The 21,747-nt window shown below is 35.8% G+C and overlaps 1 protein-coding gene and 1 long non-coding RNA gene across 2 annotated transcripts in view; one reads left to right on the top strand and one right to left on the bottom strand.

Moving 5' to 3' along the window:
• Positions 1-21,747, top strand: part of SMURF2 (SMAD specific E3 ubiquitin protein ligase 2) — a 97,252-nt gene that overhangs the window by 20,326 nt on the left and 55,179 nt on the right. The window lies entirely within an intron of this gene.
• LOC140686183 (uncharacterized) overlaps positions 13,767-21,747 on the bottom strand; it is a 30,777-nt gene continuing 22,796 nt past the window's right edge. The window contains exon 2 of the long non-coding RNA XR_012059792.1: positions 13,767-13,915. This is a non-coding gene — a long non-coding RNA (uncharacterized lncRNA). The remainder of the gene's footprint in view (positions 13,916-21,747) is intronic.

Raw genomic sequence — 21,747 nt, 5'->3', positions numbered from 1 at the left:
CTTGAGGTGGTTATTTGGCTTGAACTAGGAGGACCAGGACTTAGGACCTGTTCTGATACTGTGATTGATTTTGAGGTGATTTGAAGCAACAGATTGTTACCTAGTTTTTACATCTTTTATACACGATTTTAAAAAGTTAAAAACATTGAATAAGCTAAATATATATGCATGGCAAATTGTACAAAAGACCACAGTGAAATGATTAATTTCCAACTGCTCCCTGACAGTTCCTTAATGTAGCTGCCCCAGATGTAATTAGTTGCCAGTTTCACCTACTTTGTAAATTGCCAACTGGTTAAGTAGAGGATACTTGTGGTTTTGTCCCCTTCTCTTTGGAAACCTCTTCTGTCCAGGTAATCCAGTTGTCTAAACTGTTCTAATCTCCAGGTGGAGAAAGAAACATGAGCAAAAGCAAAAGTTATGTGTATAGAGTAATGTAGAGAGGGAAAGAAAGGAACACCTGATGTCAGATTATGCAGTGACTTAAATGATAGGCTAAGGAATATGGATTTTATCCAGTAGGTAGTCAGGAGTTAAACATTTCCGAACAAGGGAGGAATTTTGGACTTATAATTGATTCTTCATTCCCCTCAACCCTAATTGTCAAGCCCTACTTTTTCTCCTTTGAAATCTCTTTTGACCCATTCTTCCTTTCCCATTTTTACTCATTCCACTACCATAATCTGGTCCTTTTTACATCAGACTGAGATTGTTGCCACAGTTGACAAATGTTTTCTCTGCTTTGAGTCTTTTGTCCTGCAGCCCATTCTGGACATCATAATCAGAGGAATCTTACCTAGAGCTTCACTTTGATCAGATTTTTCTCCTACTCAGAAACCTTTATTATCTTCATATTGTTGACAGAATAAGATCCAGACTTCTTGGACTGTCTTTCAAGCCTTTCTAATAATTAACCCAGTTTGCCTTTTAAGCCTTATCTTTTCCCCTTGTTTCTAGAGAACTTGGAATGTTCCTTTTCACCATCTTATGTATCTTCACCGTTCCATTTTAAAATTTTGTCTTTGTTTCTTTCTTCCTCCTGCATCATCCTTTCTCTAGTCTCTACTAGTTAAAAAATCATACCCATCCTTAGAGTTTAGCTAAAGTTACACCGCCCATGTACAGCTCCTTCACATTATTTAGAAGCTAGTTTGAGTTCTTTTTTCTGAAGTCTCAGAACTCCTTGTTTGTACTAAAAGCACTTAACGCTTTCTGTTGTGCTTGTTTGTCTTAATTGCTGCCTTGCTAGATGATGTAACTTACTTACGGTGTTTATTTTCCACACATAGTACTTGCATACACTTGCGTGCTTGATAAATGTTTGTTCTGTTAATTGAGCTCTCCTATTTTGAACTATATTTTGTTTTGATTATAAATGTTTTTTGGTAGTTCAGTTTAGCCATAATTGTTTAGCACTAATTTTTTCTTTTATTATTATTATTTTTAAATTGCAGTATAGTCAGTTTACAATGTTGCATCAATTTCTGGTGTACCGCATAATGTTTCAGTCGTACATATACATATATATATTTCTTTTCGTATTCTTTTTCATTATAGGTTACTGTAAGATACTGAATATAGTTCCCTGTTGTTTAGCATTAATTTGATAGTAGTTGTTTTATGATTCTTAGTCATGACTTCCCAACTAGACTATAAAATTCTTAAGGGCAGGAAATATATCTAATATTCACTTCCGGAATCCTCCCATAATGCATACATACGTTTTTCACTTTAAAAAATAGTGCTGAGATGCTCCTGTCTGGCATGAAATATTTGACACTGGACCTAGAGCTTTTTCAATAACTGAAAAAAAATTAAAACATGTTTCTTGGAACCCTGAAAATACATACATTTGTATGGAATTTCTGTAGCTTTAGATTAGGTAGTATTTTAAGAAAACAGATTCCAGGAGCCCTTCTCATTTTGGGGTACGAATACAATGTGATACCCTTTTCTATAATTTAAATTTTCCTCTGTTCAAATAATCAAAAGCTTATCTGCTTGAAATAGTTTTACAGAAATTATTCCGTGATAAGAGTGCCTTTTTTCTATGTTTAAAATTTGAATGATGGGATAATTGGTTTTATGACAATTCTCTCTGTGTGTTGACAGTTTGTCATAAAGTGTCCTTTATAGTTGCCACCTAGTATAGTTAATATCTTTTTTTGAGGATATGTGTATATATGTTAGAGAATTATATACTAATGGTATTTGAGTTTAATAATATTGTGTATTCTTGTGTCTTTGTCTAGATTGGTTCTATGCATTTGGCTTATACACTTACACTGTAATTTTTTTCTTAATAAAACTTAGAAATGGAATCATACTGTACCAAGTGTTCAGTTACTTGCTTTTTTCACTTAGTTTTTAAGTTAGTCTTTTTTAACCACAATATGGATAATACAAAATGTAAGGCAAAAATCCTAGGCAGTAATTAAAAGAGGTCGCTTGCCTTCTATTGCCGAATAGTTAGGTTGGTTGTTTTTAGCTGTTACAAATAGTTAGTGAACATTCTTATGTGTGCATCTTTTGGTTCATATTTTAGTGTATCAACAGGATATATCCCTAGAATTGCTGAGTTAGGATGATTGTATTTTAATTGTTGTCAGATATTGCAAAATTGCCTTCAGAAAGAATGTATTAATTTATTTATAGGCATGCACAGTAAAAAAAAAAGTTTGTTTTTAATAACCCTGAAAATACTGAGTTTTAACAGATCTTTAAACTTTTTGCCAATTTGGTGGGTAAAAAATGTTACCATGATGTTTAAGTTTAACCTCTTTGATTCTTAGTGTGGTAATCATATTTTCATATTTTTATTTGCCATTTCTACTTCTGTGAATTCCATGCTTATATATTTAAAAAAAATTCTATTTGGGGGGATTTTTTTGTGGGGGGAGAGGTAATTAGTTTTATTTGTTTTTAATATTTTTTAAATGGAAGTACTGGGAGTTGAACCCAGGACCTTGTGCATGCTAGGCAGACACTCTACCACTGAGCTATACCCGCCCCCTCATGCTTATATATTTTTAACCATTTTTTTAATTCTGAATTTTTTCTAAGTGCTTTGTGGAAGCTCTTTATATGTTCTGGATATTAATCCTCTGTTACATTCTGTGTGTATTTTGTTTCTGTCATTTCTCTTTTAACTTTGCTTTATGGTAACTTTTGCCATACAGAAGTTTTTTTAATGGTTACTTGTTATGATGAGTTTCAAATTTAATATTGCATAAAGATCAAATGTGGCACTGTAGAGTTGACATTAATTAGTTACTATCCTAGGTTTTAACTTTTTAAGAAGACTTTGATAAATCTTAACTGATCATAGTTTCATTTCATTTTCTTGCTGTTACTATAACACGGACCTTTAAAAATCATCCTTCTAAAGTATAAAGTTGCATACAGGCCTCTTTTTATTCCTAATTTTAAATTATAAGGACAGTAATTTAAATAGTTGGATTACGTCAGATGATACTGAAATGACTCAACTTTTAAGGGCAGTAATTTCTATCTGTATAGCTTTTTGTAAGTTCTTTTTTCCCCAGAAAGTTGATTTCATTTAGAGTTCGTGCATTTTTCTGAGAAAAGAAAACCTAGAAAACCTGTTTATTTTCTGTGAAAAAGCAGGAAAAAGAAAGTGAAATCTTATATCATTTTGGACTGTAGGCTCTCTTTTCTGTTTTAATATGCATATAATTATGATGCTTGAACAAGAGATTCTAAACATATGCAGATAGAGCTTGTGTCTCTTCAATTTTGAGCTTATTATCTATGAAGGTACTCTGGGGGAATTTCTCTCCTTAAAAAATGATTAATAAACAAATGCAGGTAATGTTTAACCCATCTCAAAACATGAAATTATTAAAACTGAAAAATAACAAAAAAATTCATCTTAACCAAGTAGGTTTTCCCAAGATTGCAAGGGTGATTTAACTATAAAAGACATGTTAAGTGATCACCATATTAACAGAATAAAATAGAAAAAGTGTATGTTCATCATAATTGATGCAGGAACAAATTTTAATACCTATTTATGTTAAAAATTACTTAGCTAATTAAGCTTAGAAGAAACTTCCTTAACTTGATAGTGGATTATCTACAAAAATCTTAAAGGAAAAATCACATTGAATGACTGAATGATAGAAGTATTTGCTTTAAGATAAGGAATAAGAGTAGAAAGTCTGGTACTATTGCTTTTTATTCATCATTGTACTGGAAATCACAAGAAGTACTTATAAGACAAGAAAATATATGTAAGAATTAGGAAGGAAGACATAAAACCACAAATGACATAAAAACGTAGGGCTAAGGATAGTACCCTGGGATAATAATCACCACGTTTGAGGGTAGACCTAAAGGAGCCAACAAAAGTTGTGCTGATCTAATTTTTTTCTGGAGGTCTATTTTTATTTATTTATTTATTTTAATTGAAGTACAGTCAATTATTGTATGTCAGTTTCTGGTATACAACACAATGTCCCAGTCATGCATGTACATACATATATTCATTTTCATGTTTTTTTTTTTGTTAAGGGTTATTACAAGAAATTGAATAGTTTCCTATGCTATACAGAAGAAACTTTTTTTTAAAATCTATTTTTATATATGGTGTCTAACATTCGTAAATCTCAAACTCTCAAATTTATCTCTTCCCCTTTCCCTGGTAACTGTAAGATTGTTATGTTTGCGAGTCTGTTTCTGTAGATGAGTTCATAGTATCTTTTTTTGTTTTTAGATTCCACATGTGAGTGATATCATATGTTATTTTTCTTTCTGTTTCTGGCTTCACTTAGAATGGCGATCTCTAGGTCCATCCATGTTGCTGCAAATGGCATTATTTTATTTTTTATGGCTGAGTAGTATTCCATTGTATAGCTACACCACAACTTCTTTATCTAGTCATCTGTCAGTGGATATTTAGGTTGCTTCCATGTCTTGGCTATTGTGTATAGTGCTGCTATGAACATTGGGGTGCATGTATCTTTTCAAATTAGAGTTCCCTCCTGATCTGATTTTTTGATGTAAATATGGTAAACATATTTCTGCTACTATATTTGACAGTTTAATGTTTTACTTGTAATAAACCATCAAAGTTGTTTGCCTCATTTTGGGAATAAAGCACCAATGAATCTTTTTGTGTCTAGCAGAATGGTCATTTTTAGTGTTAAAACAGACCAAGCTGCAGATAATCTCTGAGAGTTACTTTAGATTTCACTTTGAGAGTTATTTTGGAGTTACACTTCCTTGACAAAGAAGATTTTATATGATAGTATTCACCAATAATTGGTGAATTTGCAGTTATTTCTCAATTGACTCTGAAATAAATTACCTTCATTGCCTGTGGATATTCATTAATTCTACTGCCTGCTTTGTCAAAATGAAGCTCTGAATTTTGTATTGTGGCTATAGGGATGAATGGAAAGATGAATGAGGCAATCTCTCCTCTTCTGGAGACCAGTTGATAACTGCAGTGATAAAAATTACATAAACAAATGTTTCATTGGCATCTGTTCTATAAAGGGATGTGTATCAAATATATTATGGGAAAATAACGAAGTAAGGGGACCTATTTTTGTATTTTCTGTTCTTTTCTATCATTTCTGTCTATTAATGCACCAACATCCATGTCTGTTTATGTGTTAGTGGTTTTAATTATAGAGGTTTCGTAGTTTCAGTGTCTGGTGGGGCTAGGTCTCTCCTTCCCCTTGTAGCTTTTCCTTTTCTCGCTATTCTTTTATTATAGTTTCATGTATACTTAGGTATCAGTTTTTCTAGCTCCAGAAAATGATTGCTAGTATTTTACTGGAATTTCATTTAAATTCATAAATTAACATAGAGCAGTATTTTGATGATTTTGAGTGAAATAGTCTGATCAAGAACAAAGGATTTTATTTAATTGTGACCAGTGTTTGTACTATTTCTGCTTTATGGAGCTTTCTGATGTTTTTGGTGGGGAGCCTCCTAATATACGCCAAGAATAAAACAATTCTTTACCAAAGTCATCTCATTTAATTCTCTAAGTAATTCTGTGAAGTCGGTGTGTACAAATATTACCATCATAGCATCATCAGAGAACACTGATCTCAGAGAGGTTAATTAATTTGTCCAAGGGCTCAAAGCCAGTAAGTATAGGGGTGCTAGAATTTGAACATAGATGTGTTTTGCTCTTATCCCTGTGCTCTGTGTTATACTGTGTTCCTAAATTGTTCAAATCTCTTGACAAAGAGATCTGGAGGCCTTTGAACAGTCCCCTCTCCCAACAGTTCATTTTTGTCTCACACAGCTAAGGAAGAAAAAAGGGGGGGGGATACAGACGTATTTGTAACTTCCTCTAGAAACAGGTTTTAGGTCGAATAGGCTGAGTGAGTGTTTTGAATTAAGAGGAGTTTGGTTTTTTCCCTGCCCATCTCTCTCTCAACAGCTGACTGTAAGTCAATTGGAGATTCATTTATTTGGCAAATGTTCCCTGGGAAGGTTGATGTTGGGAGAGTGTTGGGGCATGGTGAGTTATTAACCATGTGGTGTAATTACACAGGCTACCTTGGCCATTCTGCCTTCAGGCATCTGATCTAATGGAGAAAATTGTGAATTTTCTTTTCTTTTTTAAACAGAGAGGCTTAGAAGAACACTATAGAGTTATAGGTGGTTAATAGATGATGAGAGGCATATGATAGTAAGTACTGCTTCACTGGGTGATGACATGGTGATCTTCTCTAAACTTTTTCTTCTGTAAAAATGGGAATATTATTATTAATCCAGAGAATTTAATGAGCTAATCCATATGAAGTGCTTAGCACAGTGCCTGAGAAGTAGTAAACACTCAATAAATATTAGTTATTATTGTGTAAATACTTTTAACACCCAATGAACAGGGTGTGAAAATGAGAAATGAGTTCAAAAGTAGAATTTAGGATCTTGCCATGTTTCTCTGGTGGTTTTTTGTTTGTTTTTGAAGGTAATTGGTTAAGTACATTTTGTGTTATGAAAGAGTAGGAGCGTGGGCTGGTGTATTCATCGGTCAAGGCCAGTTAGTATTCCTTTGGGGATTTGGAACTTTGTCCTATCCAGGTACCCTTTTCCACTTCTTTCAGAATTTAAATACCCACATGTGCCTCTCATATTCAAAGTTCTTCAGCTCATTTCCTTTAACCTCCGCATTTCTTCTTTTCAAGTCTGACTTTTAGAAGAGTCCTCTACTCTCATTTCTATCCTCATTTCTCACCTTTCATTTATGTGCTAATCCAGGTTTTGCTCAGTACTCTTCCAAAACTGTTTTGTGGTGCAGATAATGGTAATTGATAAAATGAATGGTGATTTTTCTCTTACCCTTCGCTACTTCATTTGACTAGTAGTTGCTTTTTGAAGACAACCTAGAGCTAGTTAAGTGCTAGTGAAAGGGCATCAGGCGATGTTTCAGGATCTCCCTCAATTGTACGAGGAAAGCCCTTCTTCCCAGGCTTTCAAGGAGACTGTGAAAGCAAATTGTCCTTATCTTTGTCAGTTCAGCTGATGAGAGACAAACTTTGGGTAATTCTTATAGTTTTCTAAGGAAAATTTAAAAAACCTATTTGAGCTAAATTTATTTCAACTCTGGATGGACCATCACTTTTCTCTCTGTTAATGGTTGTCCTCTGTTAATGCCTTTCAGTAGAAGTTTTTAGCTCTGACAGTGTTAATAGACAGTTCTCCTGCCTTATTGCTTACTCCAACCTGTTGCACCAGTTTGGGTGTGGTGGCAAGAACTAATTTCATGTCTTTTGGCAGATTAGTTCTCTGCACACTTGCAGAGTAACATGCTTTCTTTCTTTTGTGGCATTTAATTTGGGATTGTATATTTTTAGAAATTCCCAGTTGACTGATAAGTTCAAATGAAGTTGTTTTCTGCTTGATGCAGGCATGAAGACTCATAAAAATCCAAAATAAAACAAAAAAAACTCTTGCTTAGGATCTTTGCTTATTACTTAATCTATATTAACTTTATATTTCACCACCTAGGGGCAACAGGAGGTGATTATTCCCTCTAGTCACCTCCAGTGTCTAGTCTTTCCTGTCATTCATTGTCCTTTTTGTAAAACCACCTTGTTCACTGAGGTCAAATTTACAGCTAATCTTCATTTATAAGTGCATTTCTGGGTTCAAACTGTGTATCTATAGTCGAAATACAAGTAATTTCATGTCTCTCAGCTTGACACTTCTTTAAAATATGAAGTAAGTCCTTCCAGGTACCTTTTGTAATTTCTCAGCTCCTTGTAAACCTAACTACACTTAGGGTTAATGTCTTTATAAGTTTTCTCTATATCTCCTCCTAGGCCTGAGCCTTTACTTTCTCTACTAGCAGACTAGATTTCTGGATATGTATTTCTCTTGCAGGCAGGACACCAAATTCATTTCCTAAAGAGTTTAGATCAAAACTTCTCTCAAGGGAGCCTCCCATGTGGTTGTTCTTCTAGGCTCTTCTTGTAGGAGGTTTCTGAATAGGCTTTCCTTGGTTCTGGATAGTTACTTTAAATGTCTACTGTTATGGTTGTTTCTCCTGGCCTCTATTCTCTTAGTTCTGTTTTTTTATTTGATTTCTGCCTCTTTTTGCTATGTTATTCTTGAAATTCTATTAACATGCTGTTTATCTCAGCTTCTTTTCTCAAAACTAACTTACCTGTCATTCTCTCTAGCCTTTGTTTCTACTGCAGCACTAATAAGATGTCTTCATCAAGATTCTGACCTAGAACATTAGTCCCAATCTCCAAGATTCTTTCCCGGGTCATCTCTGGAAATTTCATCTCTTTAGAAACTATGGCTTACTCTGTTCTGGTTACCCCTTTAATTCCAGTGCAGTGATAATTGCTCTAACTTACTCTTTACAATTTATAATCATGTTTTGGGGAAGGATGCAGTTGCCACAGTAGATGAGGGGAGCTATTTTCTCTTTAGATTTTACCCATAAGTAAATAGCAAAGTGTAGTGGAAGGATTTTGTAGTGAGAAAAAAAATTGAATTTTAAATCTTCCTTTTCCAGCTTTGTAGTTTTGAGGCCTTGAATCTCAATTTTCTCATCAGGAAAACTGTATCTGCCTCACACAATTATTGTGGGACTAAAAGGACAGTCTATGTAAAAGATGCTAACTAGATGATAGTGAGCTCTACATAGCAAAGATTTTTTTCCCCTTTGAGAAATGGGCCTCAGTTAACTAACATAACTGTGGTAATCATTTTGTGTTATGTATGTGTATCAAATCACTGTATTGTACATTTTAAACTTACACAATGTTATATGTCAATTTTATTTCAATAAGGATGGAAAAAACCCAGACCTCTAAGACCATTAAAGTAGTGACAGTCCAACATACCAAGAGCATCGTTCATTCAGTAAAGAAATAATTTTTTGAGTAGTTGATATGTGTCAGGCACTGTGGTAGGAGAATAGGTGTTAAGAAGGCATTATCTTTATTTGTAAGGAACTACAGTGTGGTATTTCAGTATATTTTGCTAAAGGCTATGGTAGAGATAAACGCAATACTATAAAGTAGACTAAGAAAGGAAAACCAAACTTGGCCAGGTTGGTAAAAATCTGAGTAGGTATTAAGGATCACTTTCTCCTGGGAAATGATGGTTGAGTTCAGTTTTTAAGGGTTAGTAGGATTTAGCCAGGTGTGTAAGCTGGGGTTCAGAAGGAGGCATTGTGTATTGAAGGAGTTTGGTGTTTGAAGGGTACATGTGACTGTATAGTGAGATTAGGCTGGAGAAGATGGTGTTCAGGGACCAAATAATGAAGTACCGTGTGTGCTAAGGTGTTTTGACAAGCTGTTGAAGAATTTTAAGCAAGTAAGTCTGAGTTCTGTTTTAGAAAGTTTACTGTAGAAGGTGTATGGATGATGGCTAAAGATTAATTTCTAAACTGCCTTGTGATTATGTGGATTGGTAATGCTGTTAAAATGGAGGCGAGAAGGTGAACATGAATTAGAATTCAGTAGTGGGGAGAACCCTAGAAACAGTTACTAAAGAGAACAGTAAAGACTATTAGAGACCAAACATTGTGCATTGAATGAAGAATTGTTACTGCCAAACAGGGAACCTGATACAGCACAGGGTCTAGGTAGGCTCTGGGGGAGGGGGCATCATTAGGAGAAGGAGAGATGGGAGTTGGTCTTTTAAGGCCAAAGGCCGTGAGATATCTCTGTTCTGTATTAGGAAAGCAAAGTCTCTTGAGTGTTGTTGATAGGCAGGTAATACAGGTATTTGTTGGTCAGATGAGCAGTGAACTGGCCAGAAGTAGTCTGGGTATGTGTGTCTTGAGTGTATGTGTATGTGCCTTCTTGAGATTATAGTGTGTAACTAGCTGCCAGTGAACAGTCTTAACTGTACCAGGAACTAGATGTAGTCAGTCCCACTATACTAAGAGAAGACAATTACTTGGTGTTTGAATTAAATCACCAGAAGACTACTATAACAAATTTTTTTAAAAGAACGAATTATTCTGTGTTTTGTTCCATTATCTAGTGCAGAAGCTGTCTATATATGTAATCATTAGCTTGATCTGTGGTGCTGGGGCAAGTTGTGAGTTTCTTGGAGTCATCTACTTCTGGAGTCCTTTTAATTAGACGCGGTTTAAGGTCTTACAGGGGCATGGAAGTCTAGATTAGTAGCTTGTTTTCACTCTGACACACCCATACATCAACACCTTGAAGCTTGACTGTTGTAGCTGTTGACAGGAGGACCTGAAATGGTCCCTTTAGGTAAAGTTCTTTTCAGAGAGGTAGGGTGGCTTATACTTGCTGGATGAAAGACTGGGTAAATCAGGGTTGTCACTGACAGTATTTAGTGAGATTTCCATGTTAGAGCACAGAATAAGTTTTTAGTGGAGTTGAATTCCAGTCACATTGGACATACTGTAATTATTTCATGAAGAGAAAAGTCTGTGTGAGCTCTGAGGGAACAATTGCTTGGCCATTAGTGCTAGTGGCAACACTTGAGGCTAGGAAAAAAAAATGAAAGTTTTCTGAAACCTTGAGTGTAATTAAGCAGTGAACCTGCTTCAGTGCCTACGGGTTCAATGGTAATAGTGTATCCTGCACAGGGAATGTCTTTGCCGTTTCTCAGGTAAGTCTTTCCACAAACAGTATTATATCAGAGTTGACAAAAGGGGACATAACTCTGATCAGAGTTAGGCATAATTAACTTTTGAGTTATTGTTAAACAGTTAAGTAATTCCCCTTAATCTGAAGAGGCAGTTATGTTACATGATTAGGTTTTGAACAAAGTTGAAGAGTGATACACAAAGTGAATAAAAGACGATTTTATAAGAGGTACGATGGTTGACGAAAATGTTGAATGTTGCTTAGAAGTAACAAGAATTGTGTAGTATGTAGGACCTATCAAGTGAATGAAGAAGGTGCCACCAAATGCAGAGAGGGTACGTCTCAATAAGCAATGGACTTCTGATGTGGACAGTGCTGTTAACTTACTTATGGAAGGAATGGAGCATAGGGGGAGATATTTAATAGCCACTGCAAATCTAAGGAGTCTAATTCTATTGATTACCCTGAGATCTGGAACAAATCTATAATCTTTTCCATTAGGTTTCTGAAGAAGTAGTAGGGGAGTATTATGAAAGACAGAAAGTTTTCTAATAAAAACTCAGTATGAGTTATATTCCTGATAACCACTTCAGGTTTAAATGGGACTGAAGCATGGCTTTAAAAAGATCAGTTTGAACTCTTAATAGAGTCAGCACCGTGTATTCTGCCTATGTCAGTAAAATCTTTAGCTCAGAGTACACGTATCTGATTTAACAGTAGTTTAGAAGAGACCAGTATGTGTAAGAAAACAAGAGTGTCTAGGGCTGCTGTAACTTGGTTTTGTGTACGCTTTTCATTTGGGATCTCTAAATACATGCTTTCTGTAGAGCATTGAATTTGACAATGCTACCTACATAACAATCCTCAATGTAGTAGATTATCCAGAGCAGAGGTCACACTATGAGAAGGTATCTTCCTTTTCTAATGGACTGCTTGAAATTGGTAAAAGTTAGGAGACTGGGAACATAATAGGGTTATTGGTGATACTCACCACTGTTATTGTCTTCATGCTGTGAGGAAGAGTAGAAAGGAATTTAAGGTAGAAACAGAAGGTCCTGTACCCAGGAATTTGTAGGCCTGTTCTTGAACAGAAAATAGACTTCATTTTGTCTAGTAACAGTGGAATGTATAATAGGGCATTATGGAGATGTTCAGAGACATGTCATTACTGTGCATCTCTAACTTGGCTTATTGAACTCCTTCCTCAGTTTTCAAGCGATAGTAATTTTTCCAGCACCTGAACTCTCTATGGATTCAGCAAACCCCTGGGACAGTTCTTTTCCTTATCTGTCATGGGAGGGGATGTTAGACTTTAACTAGAAGAGACTTGTGGGTTTTTCCCCCCTTTTCATCCTTTCAGAGTTCTTTGACAATATTCTTTTGTAATTCATCTAAATAATCTATTTGCTAATCCACTGACATTCTTCTCACTAATCTGGTTATTTCTGGTTTTAATCCGTTAAAGGGCTGCCAAGATCTTGTAGTTGTCTGCCTCTAGGTCTATATCAAAATATTTCCTACAGATTTCTAAAATTTTCTGCTTATGAATGATTCTGCTTGCAATTTTGGATTTTGGGTCAATCTACTTTGGTAAGAAAGACTTCTAGGATGGCCAGAAGCTAATGCTTTCCTATGTCTTCAGCTTTCTTTAAACTTTCTTCTGATTTGTGATAATCTGATCTGCATTAGGATCCCAACCTGTTTTTCAAACCATCTTTGACCTTCTGTTGGGAAACCAGTAGTATTAGTCTGTATAAGCTTGTGGAGTTCTGGAAAATCTGGTGGGTATAGGTGTCTGAAAGTGTTCTGAATTCCTCAGAAAACCTTTGGTTCTCAGTGGGCTTGGGGATTCTGTCTGACCAGAGTTTGAAAGCAACAGCGTGGCCTTGTATTGAAGAGTAGGGGGATAACTCTAATGGAAATTGTGTGATTGTCTCTTCCTTACTGTGTGGCACTCAGCAATAATAAGGGAGGAGATAGAACCATGATATCTAAGGGAGGAAGATGCTAGGAAAACTCATGATGGTAAAGAAGTTGTGGGAGACATATGAGGTTTTCATTTGAAGAGTCAGAACAGTCTAGGATTCTAGAAGATGGGATAAATACTGAGCTTTGGAGACAGGAAGCCAGGAACAGAAGAAACTGCTTTTTCTTTAGCTTTTGCCAGGGAATCCTTCAAGGAAGTCTTGGTTTACCAGTTTAAGAAGGCAGACTATTGCCTTGGGGGAGAGTTACCTCCTTTGGTTTTAAGGCATTGCAGACGTATCAGAAGTTGTTGAAATCAAAAGTTCCCCAAAGTGGCTGCTACAGTTATAAACTATACTTTGTGTAATTATGCCAAATTATTAGACATGTATATGAACTTGAATTATAATGAATATACATATACTTGATTCTTTGAATTGACAGTCTCCACAACAAATACCAGAAAGGAGATTCCTTTACCATTTGGTGGACAAATGTATACAGAATACCTAGGCAGTTGAGAGAGACCATACTGCAGTCCTTGAATCTGGCCCAAATCATGAGTTTTCTGAGAAACCTCTTCATCAAGACTTCAGTGGATCAACAACAGAACATATATAGAATAGATTCTCCTCTCTTTGTATCACTCAAGAAAGAGACCAGATTTTTTCTACCCACAAGAAACTAGATGGCTCTAAGCCAGAATAAACAGAAACTTGTGAGACAGAACAGAACAAACTCTTAGCTTAAATCAGCTGAATCACCATCAGAAGGTGCCAAAAACGTGCTAAATCCAGGACTCAGCAGGTTTTTAAGTGTTGGTGGTCTGTCAGCTTCACTGGGTAGCTCAATCATGTGATCTCTGTGGGACCTCCAAACTGTTAAAGAAAGCATAACGATTTTATTAGAGACCAAAGATGCTGCACTAAGTTAAAAAAATTTTATCACCAAGAAGCATGGAACCTGATCCAGCCCAAAATCTAAAGCAGGTCCTCAGGGATGGGTTCAGGGCGGGAGAAATGGGGTAGGTCCTTTAAAGCCAGAAGATCATGAAGTATCTTTATTTCATAGTAAAAGAGCCAAATCTTTGGGTGTTGTTGTTTGGCTGGTGACATCTGGGTTTATTGGTTGGTAAGTACTGGACTGGCTGGAAATAGTCAATAGCATACGTGTGGTACGAAATTATGATGTCCAGCTGCCTCTGTGTGATATGTCCAAGTTAAGATTATGTCACCCAGCTGCTGCATTGGCATCAGCAGGTGAGGTGGCCATGTCAAGGTTTATTAGAGTTTAGTAGTTGTCTGGATATTGACGGTGTGGGTGTTAGGAGAGAGGTTTGCATATGGTTCTGTACCTGTAGACTTTGAAAGGTGGCCTAGTAGAGAAAAATGGGCCAGCTTTAATAGGTCTTAATCTGTTCGTAATTCATCTAATGGTGCTCTAATTATCTGTTGATGTTAACCATCCCAAAACTTAGTAGCTTGAAACAGCAACATTTAGTTTGCTTGAGAATCTAAAATTTGTTTAGAACTTGGCAGGGTCAGCTTGTCTGTTCCACTCAGCATCAGCTGGAGTGTCTCAAAGGCTGGGGCCTACATTATCTGAAGGTTTATTCTCTAATATTTCTGGCAGTTTAGCTGGCTGTTAGCTGGATCTTAGCTGGGACTTGCAGCTTAAATTCCCACCAGTGGCCTCTTAATGTGGCCTGGGTCAGTTCCAAGGTGAATACCCAGAGAAAGCCAAATCACCTTCCCACCTTCAAATAACATCACATAGGGAATTAGGTTTCAACATATAAAATTTGGAGGGACACAAGCATTCAGTCTGTAACATACCCATTTTTCAACTATATCAAAGTTACATACCAAAAATAATGTCTTAATTTCCATAAAAGACATACCTTACTAAAAATAAAACATTATTTAGGATTTTCCAAATGTGGAAATAAAGGTTTATGAACTCTAAGTAATGAGACAGTATGGTTTTTCATTTTTTTTTATAGATTTTATTACAGTGCCTGTCACATTTTAGTCACTGTAATAGATGCTCTTGAGGATATAAAGACCTAATGATCTTTTGAAACAAAAATCCTAAATATTCTGCTCTTGCAGGGGAAGTGATCTGAATACTACACCTTATGTGAAAGTGCTTACTATGCATATGGATTTTTCCAGGGCCTAGAGAGCTTTCAGTGAATTAGTTTCTTAAGCTTTGTTCAGATGTGGTGGGTTGTATGTGTAAGTTTCAGTGGAGAAATTGCTTTTTGGAATGACTCTTCACAGAAAAGAATTTATACATTAGGTCTAATCCAGGGGATTTTTTTTTCAGGGAATACATGTGTATCTTTCATGTGATAGTTCAGTTATTCCCAAGTGTTTTTCTTTTCTGTTTAATTAGCTCTAGATATAGATTTTGTCTATTTTTGTAGACAAATTTATGATTTTGTCTTTTTTTTGTAAGGTGAAATTGTTTTCAGGAAGTTTTAAAAACAGATTCTTCTTTATGTTCATTAGTAACTTGAATGAAAAAGCCTGTGCTCTTTAAAAAATCAAGATTAATGTGTGAAATAAACCTTAGGTAAAAGTTCCAGGGTATACTTGAAAAACATGGATATGTAAGGAACCTTGGTTATTATTTTAATGAGGTTCTCAACCTAGAATCATTTAGAAGAGGGCTGAATGAGTGTCTGAGTTTCCATAAACTCTTTTGTGTGTGTGTGTGTGTAAGTACATGTTTTCATCAGATTTTCAGAGTGTCCCTTTACCACCACCATGTCATCCCCCTGAAAGTTAAGAATGTTACCCTACTACGGTGGTTCTCAGAATGGTGTAGAGACCAGCAGCATCAGTATCACCTGGGAACTTAGTCCTGGGACCCCGCTCCAGACCTACTGAATTAGAAACTCTGAAGGTGTCCCTCTGACTCCCCTCATGTATTTTAACTAGCATTCTAGGGGATGTGATGTGTGCTGCAATTTGAGAACCATGATTTTAAGGTGGTAGAGTAGATATAATCGAACAAATCTAGTTCCATCTACGTTGGCCCATGAGCTATGCTAATCTACATGATCTACACTGATGTTAATTTGCTGGTAAGATTATAGAATGAAGGTAGCTATTGAATACAAAATTCTATAAGCATGTTTATATATTCTTGTCTGCATAGCAGTTTTATTTAACATAAATACTATGTTGATATTTAAGAACTGAACAAATATTTGAAAACATTTTGATTTATAAAATGTTAATGACTTTTGGGTTTAACATATTTATACTTTTGATTGAGCACCGTTTGGTATTTGAGGGTGCTTTGGTTAGCATTGTGGATTACTTGTGTTCTAATGAAGACATTTTCAGTTGCAAGTAATAGGAAAACAACCCATGCAGACTAACTTAAACAAAAGGAGACATTATTGGGAGGATACAGTTTTCACGTCCAAGGAGAAAGTGCAGCCTGGCTTTAGGTGAGATAGGATCCAGGAAGCAGAAAGCTTCAGGAATTTAGCTATTCCTATTGGCCCTCTAGGGCCATGTAGAACTCTCCTGTTTCTAAGAGCTATGCTTCCTTCTTTGTAGTGGCCCTGACTCTCGGTGCTAGTTTCCCAGGAGAGAGGATCTGACTGGATTGCTAGGGGTCTGGTGGCTGCTCGTCATCTAGTCAGCTACGGTTAAGATCGTGTGTTACAAATGCAGCTGCTGATGCTTCTATGGCTCATGCTGTAGCTATAGATTACATCTTATTGAGGTAAATAGTTGATATAGTTTGATACCCTGTTATGGTTAAAGTTAGGGCTACCTGACTTGCATTTTAGTGAGTAGTTTTTTTCTTTACAACTTTTTCTGAGACACAAGCCACCACAAATTATTTAGTGAATATTGTAATTATATTATAAATTTGTTTAGTAGAACTATCATTATAATCTTGGCTTATTTTTGCACTTTTGGATAGGCTGTGGAAACATGCCTTCAAATTATAATCAAACCATATACACATAAGATAGTATGTATTTAGCTTATGCCTTTTCCTTTTTACATATTACAAATTTATAAAAATACATTGGTACATTTCAGATGCTTTATTTTATATACATACTAACAGGATGTTGAGGGGGGCATTTTGTGTAAACAGGTGTTAGTAGAGTTTTGGCACTTTAATTGTCAGTAATTTTTCTTCTGCTGCCAATGTTGATAAGGATTTCGCATTATGCCTGTTCATTTAAACTCTACATAGCAAGGGAAAATAATCATTTGAATAGAACTTGTACAGAATGATGTAAATGGCAATATGCCATTATAGAAAGAATCTAGGAAATGTGATGCATTAGTCCTTTACATTGGAAATTTTACTGGGGAATACTTAACAATCAACAATCTTTTGGCCTGCAGTGGAATAAGAGGGAGGAGCAGTGGAAAAACGAGGCCTTTTGCTTACTGTAAAACAATGCAGCAAATTAAACATAGTGATGTTAGAGCAGGAGTCTAAACATGACAAATCTAGGCAGATTCCATTAGAATGGCAAGTTATGTTGTGACTGAATCCTGAACTCACTTTTGGAGCTTCAGAATTTCTAAGACTTCATATTTACAGTAGTTAATGAATGTGTATTCTCTGCACAGTTGCCTAGGCTCTGAGGATGCAATAGAGATCAAAATTAAGTTCTTGACTCCAGTGAGTTTAATGTTAGACCAGGGGAAGACCTTAGAAAGTGAAGGGTTAGTTGGCTTAACTGTTTATATTTGAAAAATGTGGGTCTTTATGGATGTTTAAATTTGGTAATCCCAGGGTTCCTTGGAGAAATGACACATTCTGGGGCTGGAGCAGGGATACGTCAAGTTTTATTCATGGATTTGGGGCCATGTTGAAAGATAAAAACACAAATGGCCTTTCTCAAAGGCATCATGAAGGGGATTGCAATAGATTAAAATGAGTTAAAAATATGTAAATATAAAATGCCACATGACATCACTAAACTCGGTTGCGTCTGTGTTGCTGCTTATATACAAAATTTTCTAGTGTCAAAGTATAGATGTGTCCCCCCTCTCACCTCAGTGATGTGGGTATGTCAAAGAATCATGGGAACCGATTGAAAGAGTTCTCAATGGTCAAAACTGGAACAATTTGAAAAAAAGAAAATAAAGCAGTATTGGATTATAACCCAGTCCATACTGATATAAATAAGTAATTGACCGAATAAATGGAGGAGGATAGACACATTTCCCATGCAGAATTCCAAATAATTTATGCAGACAGTCCACCGTTAAGGAGGGGGAGAATAATTCCGTGGTCCTTAAGTATGGGTTGCATGTAGTGATTCCCTTCCAAAGCGTAAGATATGGAAAAGAGGCTGAAAGAATACCTTTACAGTGGAGAAACCTTACAAACATTACTTCAGTCATATCAAGATTAATATCAACAGTGATAAGTCATGTTGATAATATATACTTTTGATATGATGTCATAAGAATGATACCCTTACCTTTGGGGTCTTCCTCTCAACAACCCATAAACCCAGAATAATCATGAGAAATCAGACAAATTCAATTGAGGAGCATTCTACAAAGAAATACCTGACCAGTATTCCTCAAAACTGTCAAGGTTTTGAATAACAGTAACAAAGTCTGAGAAACTGTCACATCCAAGAGGAGCCTAAGGAGACATGACTAAATGAAACATGGTACCCTCAATGGGATCTTGGAACAGATAAAAGACATGTGAAAACTAAGGAGATCTGAATAAAATGTGAACTTTAGTTAATAATAATGTATCAATACTGGTTCATTAAACTGTGAGAAATATACTCATGTAAAGCGTTAATAACAGGATAAATGGGTGTGGGGAGTATGGAAACACTGGTCTATCTTTACAAATTTTTTGTAAATCTAAAGTTATCCTAAAATTAAAAGTTTATTAAGTCAACCCTAGAAATATTTCAAAAACATGAAGTTATGAAGAAGTATTTTCTTACTATAATTACAGTGCTTTTTGTAGTTGCAGTCTTTTTTCCTGTTTATGCTAGTGGCCTGTGTTTACAAATGGAGCCTATTTGGGAAACTAAATATCTTTGGCACTTTGTTTTATTAGAGTAAGTGATCATCAGATATTTGAGGGACTACAGTTTTTAGAGCCTGGAAGAATGTAGAATACCTGGGAGCTTATCCTTGTTTGCACTGTTGTAGAAATGGGTTAATAAATTTGGAGAACATTATGTGATAATATACTTTTTATTGTGTATGAGAGAGAAGGCTCAATGAGATCTGTTATTAAGCAAGGGCTCCAGGAGGTAGTTGGGTCCTCTGATAAAACAGTGCTTACAAATAGTTGAGAAAGCCACCCTGATTTGAGCAAAAAGATTTTTTAAACAAAAACTAGGTTAAGAGAAGTAAGGAATGAGCTTTGTTTTATTATTTACCTTTTAGTTTGCTCATCCTTATACCTCGTCAGTGGTTTTCCAAGGATTTTCATTGATTGAGGAATTATTTGAGTACATATAATATATAATAAACTGTAGGAGAGATAAAAATAAATCACAACTTTGTCTTCAAGAAATTTACGTAAAGGGAAGGGTAAGACAGCATGTGAATAACTAATATAAGCAAAGTAAAAAGGGACATACAAAACAAGTAGAGTCAGTGTTTGAAGTTCACCAGAGGGAGAGATCAAAATCAAATTGTGAGAAAGTAGAAATCAGAAAAGTTTTCACATGGAGTTGAAATTTGATGAATGGATATAGTTTTGAGGGTCAGTGGTTAGAATAATAGCACTTGGAGTGGGGAGAATATTTTGATTGAAGGCAATGTTGATATACAAATAATGTTTTGAATAAAGGCAAAGGCAGAAAAGTCCTGGACTTAAAAAGTCCTGGGACAAAGAATATATTTTCAGTCTAGGGGTTAATGAGAGAGAAAGAAGGGGTCATTGACAGCCTCTGAGTGAGGTTTTTATAGAAAAGAGGATGGAACCTGGATGAAAATACCTAAGCTCATTTGCTAGGTGGCAGGTTGCAGAAAGCCACAACTCTCGAGTTGTAGCTTCCCTTTCTGTGGATTTTAGAGTATAACTCACAAACTTGTAATGATCAAGCAAGAGACTCTTTGTACAAGTTTTTTTTGGCACATTATAAAATACTCTGTGTATTATTTAAATGTGAATATTGGAAATGGAAATGGGCAGAGAGTTGTGATACCTAATATAATCTGGCAACTACTTTAGATGTGGGGTGGTCAGAGAGAGGGAGAGATAAGAAAAACATTTGCTTTCTGAATGATTGGAAGCATGTGATGCAGTTCACAAAACTAGAGAGGTCAAAAGGAAGAAAAGCTGGTTCAGGAGGGAAGCTGATTCATTCAATTTTGAGTAAGTATAATTTGAAGTGCTGGTGAGGCATCCAAGTGGGTATGTGTTGTAGACCAATTGAAATGTAGGCTTGGAATTTGGAAGAGGAGTAAGGCTAGACGTAAACAGATCGAGACTCATTAATATTTACTGTTAAGCTTACCGGGTACATAAACTTTGTTATTGACTGAATGTTTGTGTGTGTGTGTCCCCCCAAATTTCATAGCTGAAGCCCTAATAGCTAATGTAATGGTATATGAAGGTGAAGCCTTTGGGAGGTAATTACGCCATGAAATTGGAGCCCTCATGATTGGGATTGGTGCCCTTCAAGAGAGATGACACTCCTTTTGGCCCTGTGAGGATGCAGCAAGAAGGTTGCTGTCTGTAAAATAGGAAGAGGGCCCTCTTCAGACATTGAATCAGTTGGCACCTTGATCTTGGGCTTGCCAGCCTCCTGTGAGAAATAAATGTTTAAGCCACCCAGTCTATGGTATTTATTAGAGCAACCTGAACTAAGACAGGCTTCTCACCAGGTTGTGAGAAGATGCTTTTTTTGCTGTTTAAGATGCTTACAACTTGATGTATTAATTTTATTAGAAATTTTGGAGTAGAAAGCATAATAGCTAATATGTATTGAGCACTTGCTGTATACCAGGTACTGTTCCAGGTGTTTTAAGTGTTTCTTTAATCTTTAAAACAACGCTATGAGGCATCTTCTCGTTATCCTCATTGTTACAGATGAGGTATCTGAGGTGAAGAGACATTAAGTCATGTTTAGGGTCACAAGTTAATAAGTGGCAGCACCAGGTCAAACCCAGGCATTCTGACTCTAAGTGTTTAACTTTTTTAAGAATAAATGTTTAACTTTATGTAGTGCTTACAGCTTAACACTATACTATGCAATATAGCTCAACACTATACTATGCTGTCTCTATGAGTGTCTCTCTAAAAAAAAAGGTAAAGGAGAGAAACCTAGGAATGGCCAGAAAGTGATGCAATGTTACCTTTACATTTATAATAGTATTCAGGCTTCATTACAATTATATAGTTGAATTTTATAATAAGCTTTTCTTCTCTTGGTGTTTTGATGAAAAAATAAATTATTGTATGGCTAAGTTTGACATATTAAATCGATCTCTGGAGCAGCCAACAATCCTGAAGTGGGTCTGTTTGAATGAGGGTGTCCAGTTGAGAAGAGGTGGTGGCTGTCTCCAATGGCACTAGTCTAATAGTTTTCAGTTCAGCAGACAGCATAAGAGGCCCTTAAGTCATAGTGAATTTACTGTCTTTATGAATGGAGGATAGTACTTTTATGTATTTTCATCCCCAAATTGGAAAAAAGAATTCAAGGAAGTGTTGATTTAAGATAGCAGAAATG

This window comes from Vicugna pacos, chromosome 16 (assembly GCF_048564905.1).
Source record: "Vicugna pacos chromosome 16, VicPac4, whole genome shotgun sequence".
Lineage (NCBI taxonomy): Eukaryota > Metazoa > Chordata > Mammalia > Artiodactyla > Camelidae > Vicugna > Vicugna pacos.
This window is presented reverse-complemented; position numbering and strand designations above follow the sequence as displayed.